Source organism: Globicephala melas, chromosome X (assembly GCF_963455315.2).
Source record: "Globicephala melas chromosome X, mGloMel1.2, whole genome shotgun sequence".
Taxonomy (NCBI): domain Eukaryota; kingdom Metazoa; phylum Chordata; class Mammalia; order Artiodactyla; family Delphinidae; genus Globicephala; species Globicephala melas.
Window position 1 is genome coordinate 105,109,396 of NC_083335.1, and position 26,810 is coordinate 105,136,205.

Consider the following 26,810-nt stretch of genomic DNA (forward strand, 5'->3'; position numbering starts at 1 on the left):
CATAATTTAGATGGGAAAATACAACACATTCTTCCCAGGAAGGAGGGTGGGGGGAGGGGGGAAGAACAGGGACATAGCTTGACGCAGCCAGCAGAGGGCGCAGCTTACACATATAAGTATAAACAAGCCTGCAATGGAAGCTGTAAGGGCTCCTGCGATTTTTGTCACAATTTCACATTATCGAAAACCATATCCAAGCTCCCGTGGACAAAACTCTGGTATAGTCACTCAGTTCTCTCCTCTTGTTCAAATAACACTATTTTCTACTGCCCCCAGGTCCAGCACTCAAACTGCCACTTTTCTGCCCCTGACTCTGGCATGGGAAAGAGAGTGCAGATAAACTCCTTCAAAAACAGCTTCCCAGAAAGAGTGACCTGTATTCCCAAGCAGCCTTCATTTGTTTAAGAGACTTGCACCTAGAATTTCTTGATCAAAGCTAATGCGCTGTAAATTTCTTCATTTAACAGACTTAGTCTGTTCAACTCTTGACACTGGGAATTGGGATTTCCCAGAACTATTAGCACTACACAGTAGGCACTCCACGCCGGCCAAGAACTGGGGATTAACAGGTATTTGTCTCAGCTAATTTCACTCTCTATACCGGGTCTATAGAGACTGGGGCTTCTTGGCGGAGTGTGTGCCACCCTGCTAATTGGCTACGAATGTAACTTCTCCAGCATGCCAATGGAGCACGGGGTAGTCCACAGTCTTAAGAGGCTTGAGACAAATGGATCCTTACACCGGGCATTCGGGAAAGTTGAGGGTTGCTGGGCAAGCACTATAATTGTAAATGGTTCATCTGCCAACTTTTACCTCCCACTGGCTATCAAACTCTCACCCCTGTAGACTATGTAGTGATCGTTTGTAAAAAGTATGCTCAGTGACAATTGCATCTGTGAAATCCTAGAGTAACAAAGAATTTCCATACATTCTATTCAGGATGCATTTGCAAAATCAAAGGTCCTAGAGGGAGTTGCCATAAAACGCACAATTCCCTGAGTCAGATAAAGTCAGTATACTCATCAGCATATTCACAGATTATATAAATCATTTCTGGGAAGAAGACTATCAATAAAGAGAAAGTTGTTAGTCCCTTTTCACATGCCCTATCCTTCTACTCCCTGCTGATAATCAAGACTCTCTGAATGATAGATCCAACTTCTTAAGTTTCTGACATAAGAAATGAAGAGTCAAATATTAAATAATACTATATGTATTATTTATCTACTGCTACATAACAAATTATCTCAAACTTAGCAGCTGAAAACAATAAACATTTATTATTTCATAGTTTCTGTAAATCGAGAATCCAAGAGCAGCTCAGCTGGGTGGTGTTGATTCAGTCTCTCATGAGGCTACGATCAAAGTGTGGCCCAGGGCTACAGTTAGCTGAAGGCTCAACGGGGGGAGAAGCCAGGTCAAAGATGGCTCACATGGCTGTTGGCAGGCCACAGAAGATCCACGTCCAAACTCACTACCGTGCACCTCTCCACAGAGCTGCCTCGTAACATAGCAGCTGGCTTCCACCACACTGTGCACTGAATGTTTGTATCCCCACAAAATTCCTAAGTTGAAGCCCTAAGCCCCAGTGTGGCTGTATTTGGAGATGGGGCCTCTAAGAAAGTAACTAAGGTTAAATAAGGTCATAAAGGTAAGGCCCGGATCCAATAGGATTAGTGTCACTATAAGAAGAGACTCCAGAGAGCTCTCTCTCTCCCTCCCACACATAGAGGTCATATGAGCACACAGCGAGACGGTGTCTGCCTATAAGACAGAAAGAGAGCCCTCATCAAGAATAGAATCAACCAGCACCTTGTTTTGGGACTTCTAGCCTTGAGAATTGCGAGAAAACTAATTTCTGTTGTTTAAGCCACCCAGTCTGTGGTATTTTGTTATGGCAGCCCAGGCAGACTAACATACCCCAGAACAAGCACTCCAAGATGAAAGTCACAGTCTTTTTATAACCTAATATCAGAAGTGGCATCTCATCACTTCTGCCATATTCTTTTCATTATAAGGAAGTCAATAAGTCCAGCCCACACTCAAAGGGAAAGAATTACACAAGGGTATGGACATCAGGAAGCAGGGATCACTGGGAGCCATCCTGGAGGCTGCCTGCCACATTATATAAGACCCAATTTATTGACTAGAACCATGTCTACAGGGAACTACATTCAATACCCTGGGATAAACCATAATGGAAAAGAATCTGAAAAGGGATGTATGTACTGTATATGTATAACTGAATCAATTTGCTGTACAGCAGAAATTAACACACTGTAAATCAACTATACTTCAATAAAATAAAATTTTAAAAAACATGTCTACAGTTATACTTTTACTACTGTATATATTATAATACAAGCAGTGCTTGTTACTCTTAGCATTTGTAAGGAGGTAAAACTGGATTTCAAATAATGGGTGCATTTTGAAAGTTAGCTCACAATTTGGGAGTCCACTGCTTTATAATGCCATTCACACATGTGCTCTTATTTTTCTCCCCTTTTCCATTCCTCTGAGTAAATACATGCATGTGGATACCACTTCCGGTGCTACAAATGTTGCCAGTGGGATGTGTGGTTCACCATTCCAAGCTTGTTGTCTGGGCTATCTGCCACATCTGCCACCCAATAGTAAACCTCTTATTACAAAGCCCATCTTTCTATCAGATGGCTACACCCTAGATTGATTAATTGAGCCCCTCTCAACACTGTCATAATGAAAATAACCATAATACATTTCCAAGTGTGTGTGCTTTACCATGATGAACTGTAATGGTTTTATTATCATTTAGCCACTACACAGATCTCCGTAAGACGGTACAGATACACCCAAACAAACTTTTTGGCCAACTCAACACTATCGTTCATCTCACCTTTATTTTTACATCTGTAATAATACTTGAAATAGAAACTTCTTGGAGATGAACATTGGGAGAATAAAGTAAGTAAATAGTAGAATGAAAATTTTCTATGTCAGGTTTACTCTATCTTGTATAATTTTTTTTAACACATGAGCTTCTTGATTATGGTTTCTGAATTTCCTTCATTGTATGCATTGAAATGATATTAAGTCTCTTAAGGCATAATTTTTTTTTTTTTTTTTTTTTGCGGTACACGGGCCTCTCGCTGTTGTGGCCTCCCCCGTTGCAGAGCACAGGCTCGACGCGTAGGCTCAGCAGCCATGGCTCACGGGCCCAGCCGGTCCACGGCATGTGGGATCTTCCCGGACCGGGGCACGAACCCATGTCCCCTGCATCGGCAGGCGGACTCTCAACCACTGCGCCACCAGGGAAACCCAAGGCGTATTTAATAATTCCATTGTATCAAACTAATGTAAGTGTATCATGTATCGTTTAGAATGCATTTGAAAGCATTCATCAAATTTTTAATATTTAATTTGGCATTTAAACATAATGCCAACATAATGGAATATTGAAATACTAAATTATTACTTAAAATAAAAGATTGCTGTTTGGAGTAATGAGATGGTATATGTAAAAGCACCTGATACAGTAGCAGAGAGCTCAAAGTTATATTCCAAATAAATGCTACTTGATATTAAATTCTGGCCATCAAATAAAGTGCAAATGAAAAGGAACTAAAGAGAAACCAAAAAAAAGTGAAGCTAACCCTGCATGGCTCCAGAACTGGAAATAGGAAACACGTTACACTGACATGTAAGTCTTCGGCCCCCCGATCCCATTAACATACAAATCATTAACACTATGCAAATCAGTAACAAAATCAAGATTCCCAGAGCAATTTCTATTCCCACCTCTGCAGAGAGATCTAGTCTAGTTAGTTGTACAGAAAGAGCTTCTGGAAAATTTGATTAATTAGGGGAAAACATGATAGTCACAAGAGAAAACTTGCAGTTAATCCAAGTTCAGTTAGTCAAGGTTACAAAGAGGAAAATCATATAGGCTACTTAGCCTTGCGTAATGAGAATTCCATTCCACAGCCACCAATGTACCTCTGACTGCAGCCAACCAACACATAAAATTAGGTCATTGAGTAAGGCAGGCATAACGAGGGATTTTAATTTTTTCCTTTTTAGCATTCCTACTGAAAAGTAACCCGACAGAGCAGTCCTGCTTACAGTGAAGTGAGAAGGGGGTAAAAGTCACCTCATTCTCTCCTGTAAGTATTGGCATCAATAGCTCCCAACTCAAAACCACAGTGATTCAAATGGTAAAACAACATTTAGGAGAGAAAATTTCTGTTTTAATTTGCTACTGCCATGCAAGACTTCTATGGGACAAATTTCACAATAATGGAGAAAAAATACTTATTAAAGGTAAATTAAAATAAAAATGAAATATTTTCACCAAAGAAGTATGACGTTTCTTTCTCTTTTTAAAATTTGTTTATTTTGAAATAATCAGATAGTAAAGAAAAGCCTATCCTGTATCCCCTACACCCAGTTTTTCCCGATGGTTACATCCTGCATAACTATAGTGCAATATTAAAAGCAAGAAATAGATAATACGTGTGTATAGTTCTATACCATTTTATCACTTCTGTAGATATGTGTAACCACCACTGCAATCAAGATGCAGAACTATTCCACCATCATAAAGATTCCATCAAGCTACCGCTTCAGAGTCACACCCACCCGCCCCACCAACCCTAACCCTTGGCAGCCACTAATTTGTTCTCCACCAATTTAAGTGTGTCATTTTGAAAATGTTATATAAATGGAATCATACAGTATGTGACCTTTTAAGATTGGCTTTTTTCACTCAGTATAATGCCCTTGAGGTCCATGAAAGTTGTTGTGTACATAAATAAATTTTTAGTGGTTGCTCTAGGTATTTCATTATACATTCATAACTTATCATAGTCAATTGGTGTTGAAATATTAGCAGTTCAAGTGAAATGTAGAAACCTTACCTCACTTTAAGTCCCCTTATACTCCTCTGTTTATAATATAATTATCTTAAATATTTCCTCTACAAAACATTGAGAAACACATCAAAAATGTCATACTTTTTGCTTCAGCTATTAAATATAATTTAGAAAACTCAAGAGGAGAAAGTCTATTGTATGTATCCATATTTTTGCTCTTTCCTTTGTACTGCCTTCCTGATGCTTCAAGATTCTTTCATTTCCTTTCAAGTTCAAGAACTTCCTTTAGACTTTTTTTTAATAAATGTATTTATTTATTTACTTATTTTTGGCTGCATTGGGTCTTTTTTGCTGAGCATGGGCTCTAGGCGCATGGGCTTCAGTAGTTGCGACATGTGGGCTCAGTAGCTGTGGCTCACAGGCTCTAGAGCGCAGGCTCAGTAGTTGTGGCACACGGGCTTCGTTGCTCCGTGGCATGTGGGATCTTCACAGACTAGGGCTCAAACCCATGTCCTCTGCATTGGCAGGCGGATTCTTAACCACTGTGCCACCAGGAAAGCCCTACTTTAGACATTTTTTAAGGGTAGGTCTGCTAAGGACACATTCTTTTACTTTTTCTTAATCTGAGAATATCTTTATTTCTCTCTTATAACTAAAGGATAGTTTTACTGAATGTAGAATTTGTAGTTAACAATTCTTTCCTTTCAGCACTTGAAAAATGTTGTGCCATTTGTTTCTAGCCTCCATGATTTCTGATGAGAAACCCCTGTCATTCAAATTATTTTTCCCACTATAGATAATGTATCATTTCTCTCTGGCTGCTTTCAAGATATTTTCTTGGTCTTTACTTTCGTTAAGTTTGATTATATGTCTTGGCATGGATTTCTTTGGTTGATCTTGTTTGGGAGTCTCTAAGCTTCTTGAATCTGTAGGTTTATGTCTTTTGCCAATTTGGGATATTTTCAGTCATTGTTTCTTTGACTACTTTTTCAGCCTCATCCTCTTTCTTCTCTCCTTCTGGGACTCCAGTCACACAAATGTTACAGCTTTCGTTATAGTCCCACAGGTCTCTGAGTCTCTGGCTCAGTTTTTTCAGTCTATTTTCTCTCTGTTGTTCAGATTGGGTAATTTCTATTATTCTATATTTAAGTTCACTAATTCTTTTCGCCCTCCTCTCCATTCTGCTGAGGGTTGTTTGTTTGTTTGTTTTGGGGGGGGTTGGTTATTTTATTATTCAAGTCTAAAATTTCCCATTTGATTCTTCTTTATATCTTCTATAGGATATATTTGCTCTTAATGGATTTGCTGAAGCCAAAAATAACAATCCCAACCACCTGGGTTTCACACAGGAGAAGACTTGTTTTGACAAAAGCATAAAATGGCACCATAGTAAATATACTGTCATAGTGTTAAGTGAAGATAGGAGTAACCAAGAATGAGAAAACAGAAGCTAATAGTCAGCTGGCAAGGAGACACATACATCTGTATATCCTGGTTATGAAGAAGCAATGGAATTTCCTTATGTAAGCTTTAGTGCTTCTGCAGGACTAGAAGGCTGCTACACAATTATTCACTGGTAAGTCCAAGCACCAGATGCCTCTTCAGTTACCCAAAAGAGAAGAAGCTAGAGGCATGACTTCAGGCATCTTAGTAAGTCTGAGTTTTCACCGTCAGCACCACAATTTCAGGTGACACTCCAACCAGACATGAGAGTTCAATACAGTTGACCCTTGAACATCCAAGGGTTAATGATGTCGACCTTCCATGCGGTTGAAAATCTGCATATAACCTACAGTCAGCCCTCCACATATATTGTTCCCAGTGTCTGCAGTTCCTCCATTATCCACAGTCCTGCAACTGAGAATGCAACCAACCACACATATCGTGTAGTATTGTAGTATTTACTACTGAAAAAAATTCACATATAAGTGGACCTGCACAGTTCAAACCTGTGTTGTTCAAGGGTCAACTGTATAATGTATCATCTGAGAAACAGGGATAAAATATAATCCTGTACTTTACTTTATGCTGAGACTCTGTCCATCATTTCTTACTAACCACGTAAAACAAATTGGGGAACTTTCCTACTGTTTTTAGTCTATAAAGCAATTTTTATTTAAGATAGGTGTTACATTCCTCTAAATTTTGGTAGACCTCATTTGTAAAAACATCCAGGCCTAGTGTTATGTTTTGCTTGGTGGGAAGGCTAGGCTCTTGAGAGGGATTTAATGGGCAAATTTTTGACTACTGAGTAAATCCCTTTAATGAGTATGGATTTATTCGTGTTTGGTATTTCCTTTAGAGTCAGTTTTGATAATTTGTATTTTTAAATAAAACCAACCATTTTACCTAAGTTTTGAAATGTAATACCCCCAATGAATGTATCTTTAATATATAGAGAGCTTCTAAAAGTAGAGAATGAAAACACTACAACACTAAAGAATCTGCCTGATAAACCAAATCAGGGAGACTTCCTGATAAAAGATTTATTAGGACTCAAAGTTTCATAACATAATATCCAAAATGTCCAAAATACAATAAAAAATCACCCACCATATAAAGAACCAGTAAAATCACCATTTGAATGAGGGAAGACAAACAAGTGATGCCAGCACCAACACAAATCAGATGTTGGAGTTATCTGACAACAATTTTAAAGCAGTCATGACAAGAATATTTCAATAAACTATTACATATAATCTTGAAACAAGTGAAAAACTAGAAAATCTCAGCAAAAGAAATAGAAGTTATAAAAAGAACCATGTGCAAATTATAGAACTGAAAAATACACTCACCAAAATTTAAAACTCAATCAGTGGGCTCAACTGAAAAATGGAGAGAACAGAGAAAAGAATCAGATAACTTGAGAACACATCAATGGAATTCACTCAATTTATACAACAGAGAGAATAGACCAAAAAAATTAACACAGCCTCAGGGACCTTTGGGACTATAAGAAAAGACCCAATATTCTTATCATTGAAGTCCAGAAAGAGAGGAGAAAAGTCCAAATAGAGAACATGATCCTGAAAGAATATTCAAAGAAATACAGTAATGGCCAAAAACTTTTCAAATATGGAGAAAGACATAAACATACAAATTCAAGGCTGAACAAACCTCAAATTAGATAAACCCAAATAAATCTACACCAAGACACATCACTATTAAACTTCTAAAAACTAAAGACAATGTTGAAACCAGCCAATGAGAAACAATCTGTAGGGGAAATTCAATTCAAATGGTAGCAGATTTCTCATCTGAATCCATGGAGGCCAAAAGGAAGTGGCATAACATTTCCCAAGTGCTGGAAGAAGAGAAATGTCAACTGTGAATTATATATCTGGTGAAACTATCCTTAACGAATGGAGGGGAAATAAGGATATTCTCAGATGAAGGGAAACTAAAATAATTTGTCACTAACAAACCCACTCTTAAAAAATGGCTAGGGGACTTGCCTGGTGGTGCAGTGGTTAAGAATCCACCTGCCAATGCAGGGGACATGGGTTCGAGCCCTGCTCCAGGAAGATCCCACAGGCCGCAGAGCCACTAAACCCGTGTGCCACAACTACTGAGCCTGCACTCTAGAGACCGCGAGCCACAGCTGCTGAGCCCACGTGCCACAACTACTGGAGCCCACGTGCCACAACTACTGAAGCCCGTGTGCCTAGAGCCTGTGCTCCGCAACAAGAGAAGCCACCACAATGAGAAGCCCGCGCACTGCAACAAAGAGTAGCCCCCACTCGCTGCAACTAGACAGAGCCCATGCACAGCAATGGAGACCCACCACAGCCAAAAATTAATTAATTAGTTAATTTTTAAAAAAAGAATGGCTAAAAGAACTTCTCCAAACAGAAAGAAAATAATTATTTACTTATTTATTTTAATTTTTTTTTTATTTTTTAGGCCACACCATGTGGCATACAGGATCTTAGTTCCCCGACCAGGGATCAAACCTGTGCTCCCTGCATTGGGAGCACAGAGTCTTAACCACTGGACCACCAGGGAAGTCACCAGAAAATAATTATTTAGAAGTGTCTTGGTTAATTTCCAAGTGATGAGAAAAGAAGTCAAAATGAAATAAATTACACATAGAACCAAATGAGGATGAAAATAAAATGTAACAAGATATGTAGGAATACACCTAAAGGAGTGATAAGAGGGAAGTTTATAGCACTAATGCTTACATTAGAAAAGAAAAAAGGTCTCAAAACAATAAACTAAGTTTCTACCTCAAGAAACTAGAAAAAGAACAAAAACCCAAAGCAAGCAGAGGATAGATAAGAAATCTATGAAATCAAAAACAGAAAAACAATAGACAAAATCAATTTTTAAAAAGCCAATTCTTTGAAAAATTCAATAAAATGGATAAACCTTTAGCAAGACAAACAAAAATTAAAACAGAGATGACACATATTACCAATGTCAGGAATGAAATGGAACATCACTAAAAATCCTGGAGCTATTAAAAGGATGGCTTTACTGTAAACTGTACTGAAAGCCAAACAGCCCAGAGAAAGACTCCATTTTGGGAAACCTCATTGCTCTGTAAAAAGTACCCGCCAAACCAGAAAGGTGATTCCAGGAGGAGTTAGCCCAAAAACAAAAGTGCTCTTCAGCTTTTAAGTTTTATATCTTTGGGCAACTTTTTGTTTTTCATCAGAAGTGGCCAAACAAAATTAAGATGGTGAGACTTCTGAGATCAAATCCTTTTCCCAGCTCTACCCTGTTCCCAACTGCTCACAGAATGGATCATGTGCCCTTATATTAACGTGACCACTTATTTGCTCTCCTTCCTCCTTGAAAGAAAGAAAAGAAAATTGTCTTGCCACTGATTTGCCATATGAAACTCATCACCCTTTTCTGGGTCTGAAGCTGCTGTCTCTAAAAGTGGCGTTTCATATCAGTTAGTGCTGGAGAAATCTTGAATAGCTTATGTTCAAAACTGTTTTTAAATTTTCTATTATTTTGAAACTTTGCTTCTTTGGGGTTGGGGCACACTGGTCACCCCAATCTGGCTGTGAGAGCTGTCTACAGTCTGTGTGCTGGCACTGTGCTGATCGTTTAAAGTTTCTTTCCCTACCCAATCCCCCCTTTTTGGTGAGGTTTCAGTGAGGTCTGTTAGGTTTGCATCTTGCAGCTTAACTGGCTTAAAATGTACTCTCCTTTGATGTGGTCTCTTTGGGGGCTGATTGGGAGAAAGGAAAACCAATAGTGTAACTGTTTTGATACTGAAAATTGATAAATGTCTTTCTGAAATAAAGAACCAGTCCCTCCAAAAAAAAGATAATAATAGAACATGATAAACAACTTTATACTCATAAATTTGAAAATTTAGAAAAGATAGAACAATTCCTTGAAAACCACAAACTACCAAAACTCAACCAAGATGAAGTAGATAATCTAAATAGTCCTGAAACAACCTAGTGAATAGCACAGGGAACTATATTCAATATCTTGTAATAACCTATAATGGGAAAGAATCTGAAAAACTATCTATCTATCTAAATATATAACTGAATCACTTTTCTGTACACTTGAAACTAACACATTGTAAATTAACTATACTTCAATTTAAAAAAAATTTAGGGACTTCCCTGGTTGTCCAGTGGTTAAGGCTCCACGTTCCCAATGCAGGGGGCCAAGGTCTGATCCCTGGTCAGGGAACTAGATCCCACATGCATGCCACAACTAAAAGCCCACATGCCACAACTAAGAGCCCGCATGCCGCAACTAAAGATCCTGCATGCTGCAACAAAGATCCTGCACGCGGCAGCGAAGATCCCACGTGCCGCAACTATGACTGGGTGCAGCCAAATAAATAAATATTTTTTAAATATATTCTTAAGTAGTCTTATAACTATTAAAGAAATTGATTTCATAATTTAAAAGCTCCCAAAAAATAGATCTCCATGCCCAGATGGTTTTAGTAGAGAATTCTACCAAACTTTTAAAGAAGAAATAACACCAATTCTACGCAATCTCGCCCAGAAAATAAAAGATGAAGGAACACTTCCCAACTCATTTTATGAGGCTAGCGTTACCCTGATACCAAAAAGAGACATGGACAATACAAAAAAAGAAAACTATAGATCAATATCTCTTGTGGAAGATAAAAAGCTAAGAAAATGGAAAGAACATGGGAGATAAAAAGGGAGACCAGAGAACTGTCCTTTAGAACCCTTTAGCACCTGTTAAAAGAGGAGATTAAGAAGGGAGAAGAAAAAGATGGAATAAGATGCCCAAAAGGAGAGACTGACAAAAATAAGGAGAACAGTGCTCACTTATGGATAGAGGAAAAGAGATACAGAAAGAGAGAGAGAGAGAGAGAGAGAGAGAGAGAGAGAGAGAGGGAGGGAGCCCAAAAAACATAGAATAAAACACACTGCAAATAGATCAATGAGCAGGAGATATCCAAAAAGAGACAAGAACCACAAAGACCTAAATGAATCAATTAAACTGAAACTTAAAGAGAGAGACTCTTCAAATGCATAGAAATGGTTGTAATTTTGTTTGTGCCACGGAAGACTCTAAAGCCTTCTTACATTTTTGTAACCATGAGAAGTTTAGCTCTCTGGTGTAAAGCAAAGTGTACAAGACTGGAAGAAAAAAAAGTCTGCAACAAGCCCCAATGGAGATTTCAGAAGCTCCCCAAACCTCTTGGTTTTTAGTTTTCTAAGCTACAAAATGAAGACAAACTATATGTTCAGTAAGTTTCCTTCCAGCTCCAAGATTTCATCAAGATATGGAAAACTTAATAAGCAACAAGGATATATTGTACAGCATGGGGAAAAAGCCATTATTTTGTAATAACTCTAAATGGAGTATAATGTATAAAAATATTGAGTAACTATGTTGTACACCTGAAACTAATATAATATTGTAAATCAACTGTATTTCAATTTTTAAAAGATATGGGAAACTTGGCATTTGTCAAGTGAGTTAAAGGCTTTTTCTAAATTAAGGGCTTATCCTATGAATAAGGCTGTGAGTCAGGAACTCCTTATCCCAAAACTACACTTTTCCATGGAAAAGTGAAAAGATGCCAAGAGGTACTGATACTTAGTAAACGCTCATCTGTAGGGGAAATAGTTTATGGGAGAGAACAAACCATACTATTCCAGAACGATGGGAACAGATCTTAGTTTTAAAACTTTCCTGGGACTTCCCTGGTGGCGCAATGGTTAAAAATCCGCCTGCCAATGCAGGGAACGTGGGTTTGAGCCCTGGTCCGGGAAGATCCCACAAGCCATGGAGCAACTAAGCCCGTGCACCACAACTACTGAGCCTGCGCTCTAGAGTCCGTGAGCCACAACTGCTGAAGCCCGCGCACCTAGAGGCCATGCTCCGCAACAAGAGAAGCCACCACAATGAGAAGCCCGTGCACCGCAACAAAGAGTAGCCCCCACTCGCCGCAACTAGAGAAAGCCTGCACACAGCAACGAAGACCCAACGCAGCCAAAAATAAATAAATAAATGTATTTTTTTAAAAAAAGCAAGGTAGAACTTTCCCTATAAAAGGCTTTGATTAAATCACTTAAATTTGTTTTAATCGCATGAACTAAAAGATTGTATAAAATATTACTTATATTTCTTCAAACTGAATTTTCTTCTGCAGCTAAGGTATTCGTAGTTTAATTTTCCCTTTTCTTTCTACTTTTGTTTTTTTCTAATCTTACTGAACAATGCAAGAAAGACCTGAACACCAAAGACACTCAAAATAAGGTGGCTAAACAAAGCAGTGAATCTGCCTCCTACATACACATGCACACAGACATACACACGAGCTGTCGCAACCTAAAAATATAAAATATAACACAGTAGAGACCCACCTGGAGGCATGCCCACCCTAGGAATAAAGGCCAGAATCCCATTCCCTGGGCTTTGGACAGTTTCTCTCCCGAGCAGCACTGCTAATTAGTGCTAAAGATACTCAAGGCTCAAATAGTCAAATACATGTCACATATACATATATATACAACTAGCTAATAAACATCACCTTATAAAATTAAGTAAAAAAGAAATGTCCCTCCCCCTGTACTCACACATCTCAGGCTCAGTACACTTTTGCTGGTTTCTCTTTTCAACCAAAGGTGCCTTGACGTTTATTTTAACTTGGCTCACTTGGATTAAAGTGTGGCAGAGAAGGCACTTAGGATGAACATGCAGTTTAAGATATTCTTTGCACTCTACTAGAAATGAAGGTTCTTGCTCACAAAAATACTTCAACCTTCACACAGGCAGCATCTCATCTTGCAGTATGCATATAGACAATCACCTTCATAGCACTCCATAACTCCCCATCCCATTCTGTGGTCCTTCACTCCTGTTTCAGAGAAAACTGAAAGTAATGGAGGTGAAATCTACCAACTGCCTTTATTCCAGCAAAAATATGCACAGCCACATCTATCCTTACAACTCCATCCTACCTACCTCCTCTCCTTCAGAAGGTGAACCCTCTATCCATATTGGTATAGTCCTTCAATTGTACCTCCCTCTCTTGAATTTTAAATCTCTGCCTCTCTACTGGCTCTTTCTGTTCAGGTGATTGCATGTTCAAATTTCCTCCCATACTGTAAATCAGTGTGGTTCTCAAAGTGTGGGCCAAGAACCGTTGTGGGAAGTCTCTGAGGCCCTTTCAGAGAGTCCACAAGGGTCTTTCCTTTACCAACTACATATCTGTCTCAGGCCAGATTTTTCTTATTTACTTCAGCCAATAAGATTTTTCTTATTTACTTCAACACACTGCAACAGATTGGATGAGGAAGCAGATATGAGAATCCAACCGTTTTTTAGTAAGTCAAACGTTAGAGAGCTGTGTAAAAATGAAAAACAGTACCACTTTTTTCACTAAACTTTTTTGTTTTGAAAAAATTCTTTTTCATGAAACTATATGTTAAGAAATATTTCAATTAATTTATTTATTTGTGGCTGCGTTGGGTGTTTGTTGCAGCACACAGGCTTTCTCTAGTTGTATCAAGTGGGGGCTTCTCACTGCAGTGGCTTCTCTTGTTGCACAGCACGGTCTCAAGGTGTGCAGGCTTCAGTAGTTGTGGCACTCGGGCTTAGTAGTTGTGGCACATGGGCCTAGTTGCTCCGTGGCATGTGGGATCTTCCCGGACCAGGGCTCGAACCCATGTCCTCTGCATTGTCAGGAGGATTCTTAACCACTGTGCCACCAGGGAAGTCCCTATTGTTATTTTTAAATGAATCAATAGGTAAATATTTTTTATATTTCTGTGTTATTATGTAATATGGTAAATATTAACCCACAGAAGCAAAAGCTCTTTGGGGTCCTCAATGACTTTTCAAGACTTAGAAAGAGGTCCTGAGAGTGAAAGGTTTAAGAACTGCTGCTATAAATAAATAATTTTCTCAATCCTGCTACTCACTCAAAATGCTACTCTCTCTCTTTCCTTGCCTTTGCCACTAACAGGGAGTCAACCATTCCCTGTTCCCATTTCCTCAGCTCCGATTATCTTCTTAATCCATTAGAATGCAACTTCTGCTTCCTATCACTCCACCAAAACTATTCTCACCAAGGTCACCAGTGACTTCCTTTTCTAAGAATTTTTACCATATTCTTTTATGATTACAAAAGTAATGCATGGCCATTGCAGGACATTCAGAAAATGTAAATAAGCAAAAACAAACAAAAAAGAGAAATAAAAAAAAATCACCCCTGATCAGAGTGGAAGAAGGGAGCCAGGAGCTAAGAAATTCAGGCAGCCTGCAGAAGCTGGAAAAGATCAGGAAACTAAGGAAGAAGTTAAATAACATGATGAAGGGCTTCCCTGGTAGCGCAATGGTTGAGAGTCCGCCTGCCGATGCAGGGGACACGGGTTCGTGCCCCGGTCCGGGAAGATCTCATATGCCGCGGAGCGGCTGGGCCCGTGAGCCATGGCCGCTGAGCCTGCGCGTCCAGAGCCTGTGCTCCGCAATGGGAGAGGCCGCAACAGTGAGAGACCCGCGTACCGCAAAAAAAATAAATAAATAAAAAATAACATGATGAAGACCATATGGCTAGAAAGTCACATATGAAAGTATAAGCAGGGGCTTTTGATGCTAAACTACATGATTGTTCTTCTGTGTTCTGTTGCCACTGTATGGTTAAGAATTGTCCAGTTTTTCTACCCAGTCAGCTACAAACTATCTCTTCGGAGAGATTTGAAGAATGAGAATGACATCCCGCATTGCTGCTTTAAAGATGGAGGAAGGAGTGCAACAGTGAAGGAATGCAGGCAGCCTCCAGAAGCTGAAACTGACCCTTGCTGACAGCCAGCAAGGAAATAGGACCTGAATTCAGAAAACAACCAGAATGAGGTTAAAAGTAGATTCTTGCCTTTAAAATAAATCACCCTTAATACTACTACTCAGAGATAACCACTATTAGAAATCTGTCCCTTCAGAGTTCTCAATGCACTATTATAAAAATGGTATTAGAGAATATATATTGTTTGGATGTGTGTTTTACATATTATTTTGAAATCAGCTTTTTAAATGATGTGGCCACTGGTTACCTCCTAAGGGCTAAATCCTAAGGTTTCTTATCAATCTTTAGTCTCCTTGGCCTCCCTGCATCATTCTCTCTTGGTTCCCCTCTGACCTCCCTGTGCACTCCTTCTCTGTCCCTTTCACTCCCTCGATATGAGCCCATTACCTGTAAAGCTTTAACTGTCCCCTAAATGTAGAGGAATTCCAAATCTCTCTTTCTAAGTCCTATTTTCTCCTGGGCTCCAGACCCAAATTTCCAGCATTCCACTGGTCAACTCCAACTCCACATTTCACAAATTCTTCAAACCCAACAGATCAAAACTAATTTTTTCATATCCTCCTCCCAATCTACTTCTTATTCTAGAATTCCTCATCTCAGTTGGTGGCTCCACTTTGCCTAAAACAGAAACCTGAAACTCAAGGTCCATTCCACGCTTTCCCACGACCACACTAAACAATGTGTTTTCAAGTACAGTAGTAAGTAGTAGCTCCCAATGTCTCTAGAGACTCTGACTTCCTCACTCATGCCACTGCTATTGCTCTCACGGTATTCATCGTCTAACCAACCCCCTCTCTCCAGTCCCCTCTTCCTCAAACCCAACCTGAATACCCAACCATACAACTCCATCCTTCTATGGATCCCCATTGCGTAAAGGGCCCCTTCACTGTCTGGTTTCAACTCATCTCTCCAAGCTCTTCTCTCAAGTTCCACACATGTACATATTCTGTACTCCAACCACACCAAGCCACTCATAGTTCCCCAAATATTCCATGCCCTTTGATACACTTTGTGTTCGAGAATACTATTCCCCTTCTCCGTTCAACATACTCCTCATCTTTAAAGACTCAACTCAAATACCACCTCTCTTGTGAAGCCTTCCACAAATCCTCCAAAGACAGTTAGTTGCTCCCTCATCTCTCCTCATAGGACTTGGCCCTTCTGTCATAGCTCTTATTACACCATATTGGAGTGGCCCACTACATGTCTATGGTCATGTCAAGGGCTGAGATCTTGTCTTAATCATCCATGTATCTCTATCCTTACCTACTTTGGATGGATTGTTGGATGTATTACTAAATATATATTAAGAAAATTTACTTTGTAGTCTTCCTACTTGGTTTACCACCCTATGAAGAAGCTATAAATCAAGTAGATATACTGCCAAGCGTCAGCACTCACTCACCTGTGTTCACAGAAGTAACATCTGTGGAGCAAAGAAAGCTAATCCCCAGCAAACTAGCACAGTTAAAAACACCATAAGCGGGCTTCCCTGGTGGGTCAGTGGTTAAGTATCCGCCTGCCAATGCAGGGGACATGGGTTCGAGCCCTGGTCCGGGAATATCTCACATGCCGCGGAGCAACTAAGCCTGTGCACCACAACTACTGAGCCTGTGCTCTAGAGCGCACGAGCCACAACTACTGAAGCCTGTGTGCCTAGAGCCCGTGCTCCGCAACAAGAGAAGCCACTGCAGTGAGAAGCCCGCACACCGCAATGAAGAGCAGCCCCCGTTCGATGCAACTAGAGAAAGCCCGCGCGCAGAAACGAAGACCGAACGCAGCGAAAAATAAATAAATAAATGTATTAAAAAAAAAAAAAAAAACACCATAAGCAACCTGAAGGGTAGTATAGGAATGTTTTCCCAGACTACACGTTAAACGAGCTCTTGCTAAAGTCTCTTCTGAAATTTATCTTCCATCTTAGACTTTGGACCCTGACACTTCCATTCATGAAATACAATGGAAATTGAGTAATGCAGACAGAAAAACAGATAGCACTATTCAATGGGAAAAACTTTGGCTTTGTTTTCTGACCTTAGGCAAGTTACTGAAACTCTCTGAAACTGTTTTCTCATCTGTGAGATAAAGAAAGATCTAACTTTATAAGATTTTTCAAAATTTAGAGATAATACTAATAAAGAACGGAGTACAGTCCTCATCAATAAGGCAATTCCTCATTAATTTGAGAAAATTGGTCATTTGAAAATGTGTATATATATTGGAGAGTATTTGCAATTCACCTAAATAAAGGTCATTTCTTTCAGACTCCTCTATCAAAGACTAAATTCAATATGGAATTGAATCTAAGGGGAAAAAAACATGTTCATGACCAGAATGTTGTGTTAAGACCAAGACTTGAACATCAGCTAGGCTTAATCCTTCAGTAATTAATAAATCTCATCCCTTCCACACACACCAAAAACTAACTGGTAGAATATCGGACTCTTAAACAGAGAATATATTACCCAAGGCCAAGAAAAATCCAAACATTATTCTTAATCATTTATGAAGGTTCCACAAACCTGTCTGTTTAATGAGTGTTGCCTGCAGCTGTGCCCTGAGAAACGAGCCCCAAACTTTGGGTTATCTCAGAATTTCTGGAATCCTCTGAAGTCTATGTCAGGTTTACTCTCAGACCACAAAATTATACAGAGCCCATCTACAGATTTCAACTGGCTGTGTAAGAGCCTTCTAAGTTAGCTAACTTCTGTCACCACACATGGCTATCTATGGGTAATTAAGAGGTTAACATAACAAAAGTGGAGAGTGTACACTTGTGGTGAGAACCTGTACAAAGGGTGACCTTTGAGCCTCCCACCTGTCGCTGCCCATTCTGGCCACACACCAGTCTTCTTTGTGAATTATGAAAAAGTGCTTCGGGGCCTCAGCAAAGGTAGCCAGCTGTCCTGAAATGCTCAAATTTCCCAACTGCAAGGGGATAGGAAACTGCAGTATGAGTTGTTAATAAGTATGAACTACCACAAATTATGTCAGTATATAAGTTTAAAGACTCCTTAGAAACAATCCAGAAAATGGGACTTCAGAAGAAAGACTACTAAATTTGTCTATTCAAACTCTTCTGTTTTTTTTTCACAAGAGCAATAGGATTTTCACACACGTACAAACACACACACAACTCTTTTAAAATGAATGATTACGTTTGACTAAAAGAAGGCATTGATAAAAACAAGTTCAGGGGTCAATAAATGTATTATTAACTTTAGACAAAACTCAAGTTGACTAGGGGCAGGGTTTGGAGGATAAAAACATGAAAGTGTTTTCCCGAAATAGCATCTCTAAAGATCACCTATAGAGGAAAGAACATGTTTTTGCTTTTCCACTTCTGGATCCAAGCTCTAATATGAACATATTTGTGCAATTTATGCCCATAATAGTATTTAATAGCAGCAAATGCACACACCTGCTGATTTTCCTCCATTTGAAAGGCGGAATGTAAAGGTCAACCAGATGATTTCCCCTTCCGCAGTGGAACTAGACAGAATGCAGTTCAAATCCCAGGCTACCATTTACTAGCTATGTGATTCTAGGAAGTTATTTAACCTCTCTGTGCCTCAGTTTTCTCATAAAAATGGGGTTGATAAAAGAACTGACCTCATGGCTTTGTTATGAAGGTCATATGTATCAGTACAGAAAATGCACTGAGCGATGTACATAGAAAGCTATTGTTATTACCATTCCATTATTTAAGCTTTAAAAGACTGTGGTACATCGTGAAGTAACTAGCATGTAACTCTAATTTATCTGACAAGGGTTAGAGTTTACTATCAGTTCACCAAGTTCTCCTTTGACAGAAGTAAAAAAGGAGTGATGTTTTAAAAATTATCAAAAAAAAACTATAAATGGAGTATAACCTTATGAATCACTATATTGTATACCTGTAACTTATATAATATTGTACATCAACTATACTTCAATACAAATAAATAAATAAATAAAGTACAGCTAAGGAAAAAAATTAGCAAAAAAATTCCCAGTCCCAAGCCCCAACCCAGGTCACATTTATATCTTAAAGCCTTCTGAGTAAAAATTATCCACATATATATAAATGAAAGATGGCTGCAAATTCTTTACTGCTTCTCTCACGGTGAGGGAATTTCTATGTCCCCTCCCCTTGAATCTGGGAAAGCTCTGTGACTGCTTTTACCAACAAAATACAGTGGACGCTATGCCAGTTTCCTGACCCAGGCATTAAAAGTCTGGTAGCTTCCACTTTCTGTCTCTTGGAATGCTCCCTCTTGAGACACTGTCTTTGGGAATCCATCCACTGGGCTGTGAGAAGCCCAAACCACTTAGAGAGACCACGCGTAGGCACTTCAGATGACAGCCCTAGCTCAGCTTCTAGCTGACAGCATCAAATGCCAGCCATCCTTGCCCACGTGCCTAACATGTGAGTGAAGCAGCCATCTTGGAGGTGGATTGTCATATCCTAGCGACCCAAGCTGGTTTCACGTGGATCACAGATGAATCACCTAGCCAAGGCCTTCCTGAACTGCTGATCCACTAAACTGTGAGCAAAATAAAATGATTTTTTTAAGCCACTCTGTTTTGAGGTGATTTGTCACTCCAGAATAGATAATCAGCAAACCTAACTATATTCACCCTCTCTCTGACACTGAATTGGATAAATGGAGTCAAAATTTAAGCTCTGCCTTATTTTCCTCTTTCTTACAGAGCACACTTGACCAGGGATAAGTGTCCTACACAAGTAAGAATCTATTATAAGATACAAAATGAAAACCAAAGTTGCTATTACAAAATTATTATCAGTGCTTCAGATATTGTTCCAAAGAAAACTATTTAGAGGGCTGATGGGAGAAAGGTCCAGGATAGGGGTAGTACGAATGTGCAATGACCCAGCTATGATGCTTCCAGAGCCAGCAAGCAGTTATCCTGCTAAAGTTGGAAAGAGCACGACACCTTCCAAAGGCAACAAGGAGGAAAGAAAGATGGTGGCTGTTAAGGGTAGTATGTCATCACTGGATCAACCAAGGTGACAGCATCCTCTCACGACCATGAATTTATTGCAAAGAAAGTGTGTGCATATGCGTGCACGTGTGTGTGTGTGTGTGTGAGAGAGAGAGAGAGAGGGAGAATATGTATTAAACAATAAAAGTCACATTGTATGGTCCAGGTTGACTGGCTGAAAACAAAACCAATGAAGACAATTTTAGAGCTATGCCTTTATTCATGCTACAAAAAATATGTATTATTTTACTGTGTATTAGGTTTATGCCGCAATATTGCTGCATAACAAACAACCCAAAATTTCAGTGGCTTACAATAGTTTCCTTTTCTTATTCATGGCTCTGAGGGTAAGCTGGGCTGTTTCTGCAGCTACAGACTGACTTCAGGCTGCAGGTGGAGGCCAGGTCAGCTCCACATGTCTCCTCATTCTGTTTTCCCTTTCTCTGTAACTCCTCTCCTCAACTGAAAGCACACCAAGGCTCAATCTCTGATGTGCCCACCACATCTTTGATCTACCCTTGGAAGGCAGCCCCAATCTGGCCTGTTCTGCGAGTAATACACACCACATGGACTCACCAAAGGCTGAAGCTAGAGATTACCTCAGGAAACGATAATCTAACACCTGCGCCTGCAGATGAGAAGACAGAGGTCCAGACAGGCAAAGTCATCCACCCAAGGTCCCACAGTGAGTTCCTGGCCTCCTGAGTTCCCAGTTCATGAAGTTTTTCACGCATGACCTTAGTCTCGTCATACCAAGCAACTAAGAATACTAGAGAACAGATATTGAGTGCTTAGTGACTCTGGCACTGTTCTAAGTGCTTTAGGTATGCTAATCCATCCTACAGATGAAGAGAGGAGGTACAGAAGCAATGCCCAGAGGCACACAGCTGGTAAGTGGTAGAGCTAGAACCTAAACTCTGGGTGGTCTGACATCAAGCCCCATGCTTTACCACCACTCTACACTGTTTTTGTAAAACACTGTGTAACACCTCTTTGTGCCAGGCATTGTTCTAGACACGAAGGAAACAATGGAGAATAAGAAACAGAATACACCTTCCAGGAGCTTTCATTCTTGTGGAAGAGATGGAGCATAAATAGATAAACAATACATACATTTATTCAACAAATACTTATCAACTATTCTATTAGTTTCCTAGGGCTGCCATAAGAAAGTAGCACACTGGGCTTCCCTGGTGGCGCAGTGGTTAAGAATCCGCCTGCCAATGCAGGGGACATGGGTTCAAGCCCTGGTCCGGGAAAATCCCACATGCTGCGGAGCAACTAAGCCCGTGTGCCACAACTACTGAGCCTGCGCTCTAGAGCGCGCGCGCCACAACTACTGAGCCTCCGTGCCACAACTACTGAAGCCTGCGCACCTAGAACCCGTGCTCCACAACAAAAGAAGCCACCCCAATGAGAAGCCCGGGCACCACAACAAAGAGTAGCCTCCACTGGCCACAACTAAAGAAAGGCCACACACAGCAATGAAGACCCGACGCAGCCAAAAAAAAAAAAAAAAAAAGTAGCACAAACTGAGTGGCTTAAAACAACAGAAATTTACTCTCCCACAGTTCTAAAGGCTAGAAGCATGAAATCAAGATATCGGCTTCCCTGATGGCGCAGTGGTTGAGAGTCCGCCTGCCGATGCAGGGGACACAGGTTCGTGCCCCGGTCCGGGAAGATCCCACATGCCGCGGAGCGGCTGGGCCCGTGAGCCATGGCCGCTGAGCCTGCACGTCTGAAGCCTGTGCTCTGCAACGGAGGAGGCCACAGTGGTGAGAGGCCCACGTACCGCAAAAATTAAAAAAAAAAAAAAGATATCAGCAGGGCCACCCTCCTTCACAGGCCCTGGGTAAGATTCTTCCTTTCCTCTTCCTAGTTTCTGATGGTGGCTGCAGCTCCTTCTGTTATCACATGGCCTTTTCCTCCTTTTATAAGGACACCAGTCATATTAGATTAGGGCTCACCCTATGACCTCATCTTATCTTGATTACATCTGCAAAGGGCTTATTTCCAAATAAGGTCACATTCACAGCTACAGAGGGTTAGGACTTCAACAGATCTTACTGAGGGACACAACTCAACACATAACAAGTATCTACCATATGGCAGGCACTGTTCTAGGCACTGTGGATACTGCAGCAAATAAAATTTTAAAACTCCCTATCTTGTGGACCATATATTCTGGGAATAGGCAAGAAGCAATAAATATGATAAATAAATAGATGCTACAGAATGTTTAAAAGGAATTGGCCAGTGCAAAGCCACTAGCTGTGGCAAGAGCAGGTGTGGCTTGATCAAGGAATAGCAAGGAGACCAATTACAGGTATTAAAGTAAGTGAGAGGGAAGACATTAGGTGATACAGTCAAAGGTCACAGGGGGCGAGATCATGAGGGTCTTGTAGACCATTTGCAAATACTTTGGGTTTTACTCTGAGAGTAATGGAGACCCCACATGCTCTGACTTCTCTTTTCCTCTGGCCGGTGTTTTGAGAAAACGCTGTTGTGAGGAGAGTAAGGGTGGAATGAAGAGAGCACTGCAGAGGCTACCAGGGCCATCCTAGTGACAGGTGGCTCAGCCCAGGGAGGTAAGAGTGGAGGAGCGAGAAGTGGCCAGATTCTGGATATAGCTTGAAGGCAGATAAAGCAATTTCAGGCAGTTACAAGCACTATAGGGAAAACACAAATAAAGTAGTGGGAAAGACAGAACTGAGAGGATGCTTCCATACACTGAGTGGTTAGAGGAGACCTCCCCAAAGAGGTCACACCTGAGCTGAGACCGAATGATGAGAAGGAGCTCCAGGAAAAAACATTCCAGCAAAGGAATAGGCCCCAAGATGAGAATGAGCTTAGAATGTTAGGGGGACAAAAAATAAAGGCAAAATAGTGAGGTGCAGTGAACAAGGAAGACAGTGCTTGAAGATGAGCTCAGAGAGGTAGGTAGACCACAGTGAGGAGTTGAGAATTTATTCTAATTGCAATAGGAAGCAATAGCAGGATTTGAAGCAGGGAGACTGTGTGATCTGATTTGCTCTTTTAAAAGATCATTCTTTAAACTCATAGAGACAGAAAGTAGAACAGAGGTAACCAGGGGCTGCGGGTAGAAGGGAATGGGGAGTTGTTTAAAAGGGGCAGGTTTCAGTCGGGGGTGATGAAAAAGTTCTGAAGAGGGATAGTGGTGATGGGTTGTACAACAATGTGAATGTACTTAATGCCACTGAACTGTATACTTAAAATGTATTAAAATAGTATAATTTATGTTACGCATATTTTACCACAGCAGAAAATATATTTGGTGTAATATTTTTTTAAAAAACCCTCAGAATGGGAGAAAATATCTGCAAATGAAGCAACTGACAAAGGATTAATCTCCAAAATTTACAAGCAGCTCATGCAGCTCAATAACAAAAAAACAAACAACCCAATCCAAAAATGGGCAGAAGACCTAAACAGACATTTCTCCAAAGAAGATATACAGATTGCCAACAAACGCATGAAAGGATGCTCAACATCATTAATCATTAGAGAAATGCAAATCAAAACTGCAATGAGATATCATCTCACACCGGTCAGAATGGCCATCATCAAAAAATGTAGAAAAAAAATATTTTTTTAAAATTATTTTCTTAACATCTTTATTGGAGTATAATTGCTTTACAATGCTGTGTTAGTTTCTGCTGTATAACAATCAGAACAAGATCATTCTGAGTGCCAAGTAGAACATGAACTGTTGGAAGAAAGGAAGCAGGCAGAGAAGTAGAAACCACCCCTGCTGCTGAATTCTGTGCATTGATGGTCTCTTCCCTCTCTTTCCTCCCTCTTCATTATAATAGTCAGATATAATTTTACAAAGGCCTTTCTGCCTACCCACATCCAGATGTTCCAGTGAAAATTTTAAGATGTCGCAATGCCAAAGTCTCAGTAAGTTAGGAAGCAGTCGCCTAACTTCTGCCTACAGCTGATCAACATGGAAATGGTTTTGAATTCCTAAAACTCCAGAGGAAGAAAGTCCAGAGGCCTTCAGGAACCCACTCCAGAGTCTACCAACCTCTGCTGTGAGGAAACATGTTCAGTGTATCTTAACTAAATCCCTCTGATTACACTTTAAGTCCAGGTCCTCTTATTCTAGTGTCCTTGAGTTGAAAGACAGCTGGTTTCCATCCTTTGCAAAATAAGGCTATGCTTAGAGATTTCTGTTAAGTCCTCTTCTTCAGGCTAGACAATCTCAATTAATTTCAGCTTTTCTTCTATAAAATCTCTCTCTAGATGCTCTACATTCCCATTTAAATTGTTCATAACTGCATACAGTCCTCTCTGAAGAATAGGAAGAATGAAAATATATGACTGGGGTAAAGGTAACTTAACTATAAAGAATTATGGAGTTCCAGCACGAATTTCAAATTTTTACGGTTTCATCGACACTATTAACAGTTATTCTTTGAAGCTACCACCTTTTTAAGTCAATTAACAAATACACAGAAGTTATGAATTTCAGATGATCAAAGATAATTGCACTACACAATTCACCAGATACTGTTTATCTTCCAGAACCAACAAAATATGGGGAAAACAGAGCAAATGGTAAATGGCACCAACTTCGCCTGTGTAACAATGGTTAAATATTCCATTTCAGTGGCAAATGATCAAATTACAAAAAGCAATGGAAATTAGCCCTCAGTTGCTAAATTCGAGCAGATTCATATGACAGAGAATGTGTAATGTCACACCAATGAGTCTTTGTAAGGCACACAATTACAATTGAAATTTAGATGTGTTATTGCTAGCTTATTTTTTTAAATCCTCAGGCTCGATATTAACTGATTTTTCTGAACTTTTTACAGTGTTTCTCTTACGTTCTGGATTAAAGAGAAAGCATTCTGTCTCTTAGGGCATACAATCTGACTCACAAACTTCCTTCAGCCTATGATTCTTGTTGTTTTTCTCTCCCTCCTTGTTTCTAGAAGCCCAGACACAAATGGCTGCAAGGTAAGGAAGGCTCCATTTGAGACAGACCATTTAAGCAGATTTTATTCAGTCCTAGGGAAATTTACATAACTTTTCCGGCCCTGAAACCAAAATCCTGTCTGCTCAGAGAAGGCTACAAATGTTATGTAAATATCTACCTATATCAGAGTATAGAACTATACGATCTCCTATAACCCTAAAATAATAATTAATTCAAGACTCAATGTTTACTTGAGTATTTGTTTGAGAAAATGGGAAAACATACATGTGAGCTCTTATTTTATCCTTTTCTCTTTTACTCCTTCATACTGATCTACTAGGAGAAATGTGTGTGCTGGAGGTGGGCAGTATATTAATTCCTGGAAAGATAAGAAAAGAAAAAAATGCCATTAATCCCACTTCTACTCATTAAAAAAAGGTAGTTAGGGGCTTCCCTGGTGGCGCAGTGGTTGAGAGTCCGCCTGCCGATGCAGGGGACACGGCTTCGTGCCCTGGTCCGGGAAGATCCCACATGCCGCGGAGCAGCTCAGCCCGTGAGCCACCGCCGCTGAGCCCGCGCGTCCGGAGCCTGTGCTCCGCAACGGGAGGGGCCGCAGCGGTGAGAGGCCCGCGTGCCTCAAAAAAATAAATAAATAAATAAAAATTTTAAAAGGTAGTTATTTGGCTCTTGGGAAGTATTTTATTTATCCATTTCTGACTGTAAACCAAAAGAAATTCAAACAAAAAATAGCTTAATTGGCCCAATCCAGGGACTAAATCTCCGTGAACAAAGCCATATTCTTGTTGGGGGATGGCAGAACAATTTGCACAAAATTAAATTGAAATATACGCTTATATTTGTATCTTTCGAGAGCCCTTTGTAACTGGAAGGAGAAAACTGGTTGGCCTTATCTTATAGTGGAACATGTATTATAACCAAACATGGTTTATAAATACGAAAGCAACAAATGGCTTTTTTTTTTTTTAACAAAAGGAGCCCTAGGGCTTCACCTTTGGATAAGATACCACTAGGGACATTTTTTTTAATTCAGTAAAATACTCAAATAGCAAGTGTCAAGGTATTGTATACCCACCCAGTTGGTAAAATAAGTCAGTTAATTTGGCAGGTGAGTATTAAGTAATCACGCTGTCAGAATCGGGTGAGTATCACAGGGAGAAAGACAAAGACTGAACAAAGGAGAAAAAATAAAATAAGTAGCCGATTATCAAATAAGTAAATAAAAGTGAGAACTTCTCAATGCTCTACTGTAGCCCCCATAAACCAGTTGAACTCATTCCCTCCTGCTTGGGAGTCAGGAAAGCAATGTGGGTGTGAGGAAACTACCACAGGACTGCTTGTGAACTGTGCTGTTGAGAGGGATTTTCAAAGGTTTCAGGGAAGAAACGTCGGGTTCCTTTAAGAATTAAAAGCTGGTCTCTGGCAAGCAAGGAGTTGCAGAACGGCAAAGAAGCCTGGTTCTCCATACATTAGCTTTTCTCCTGAAGGAGAGAGCTGAATTAGGAGCATAGCTGCCAGGAAAAGCCTGAATAGAGACCATTTAAGCAGATTTTATTCAGGCCCAGGGAAATTCACATAACTTGGTCTTTTCTCACTTCTTAAAACAGAAAACGTATGTGTAAGTGCACTGAAACCTCCCCCACCCTGGGAGGCAAGGAGGGAGCCTTATCTGTGAAACTTATAGTGCTTGGCCCAAGGCTGGGCACATAGTAGGCCCTCAATACACGTTTGTGGAATCAAA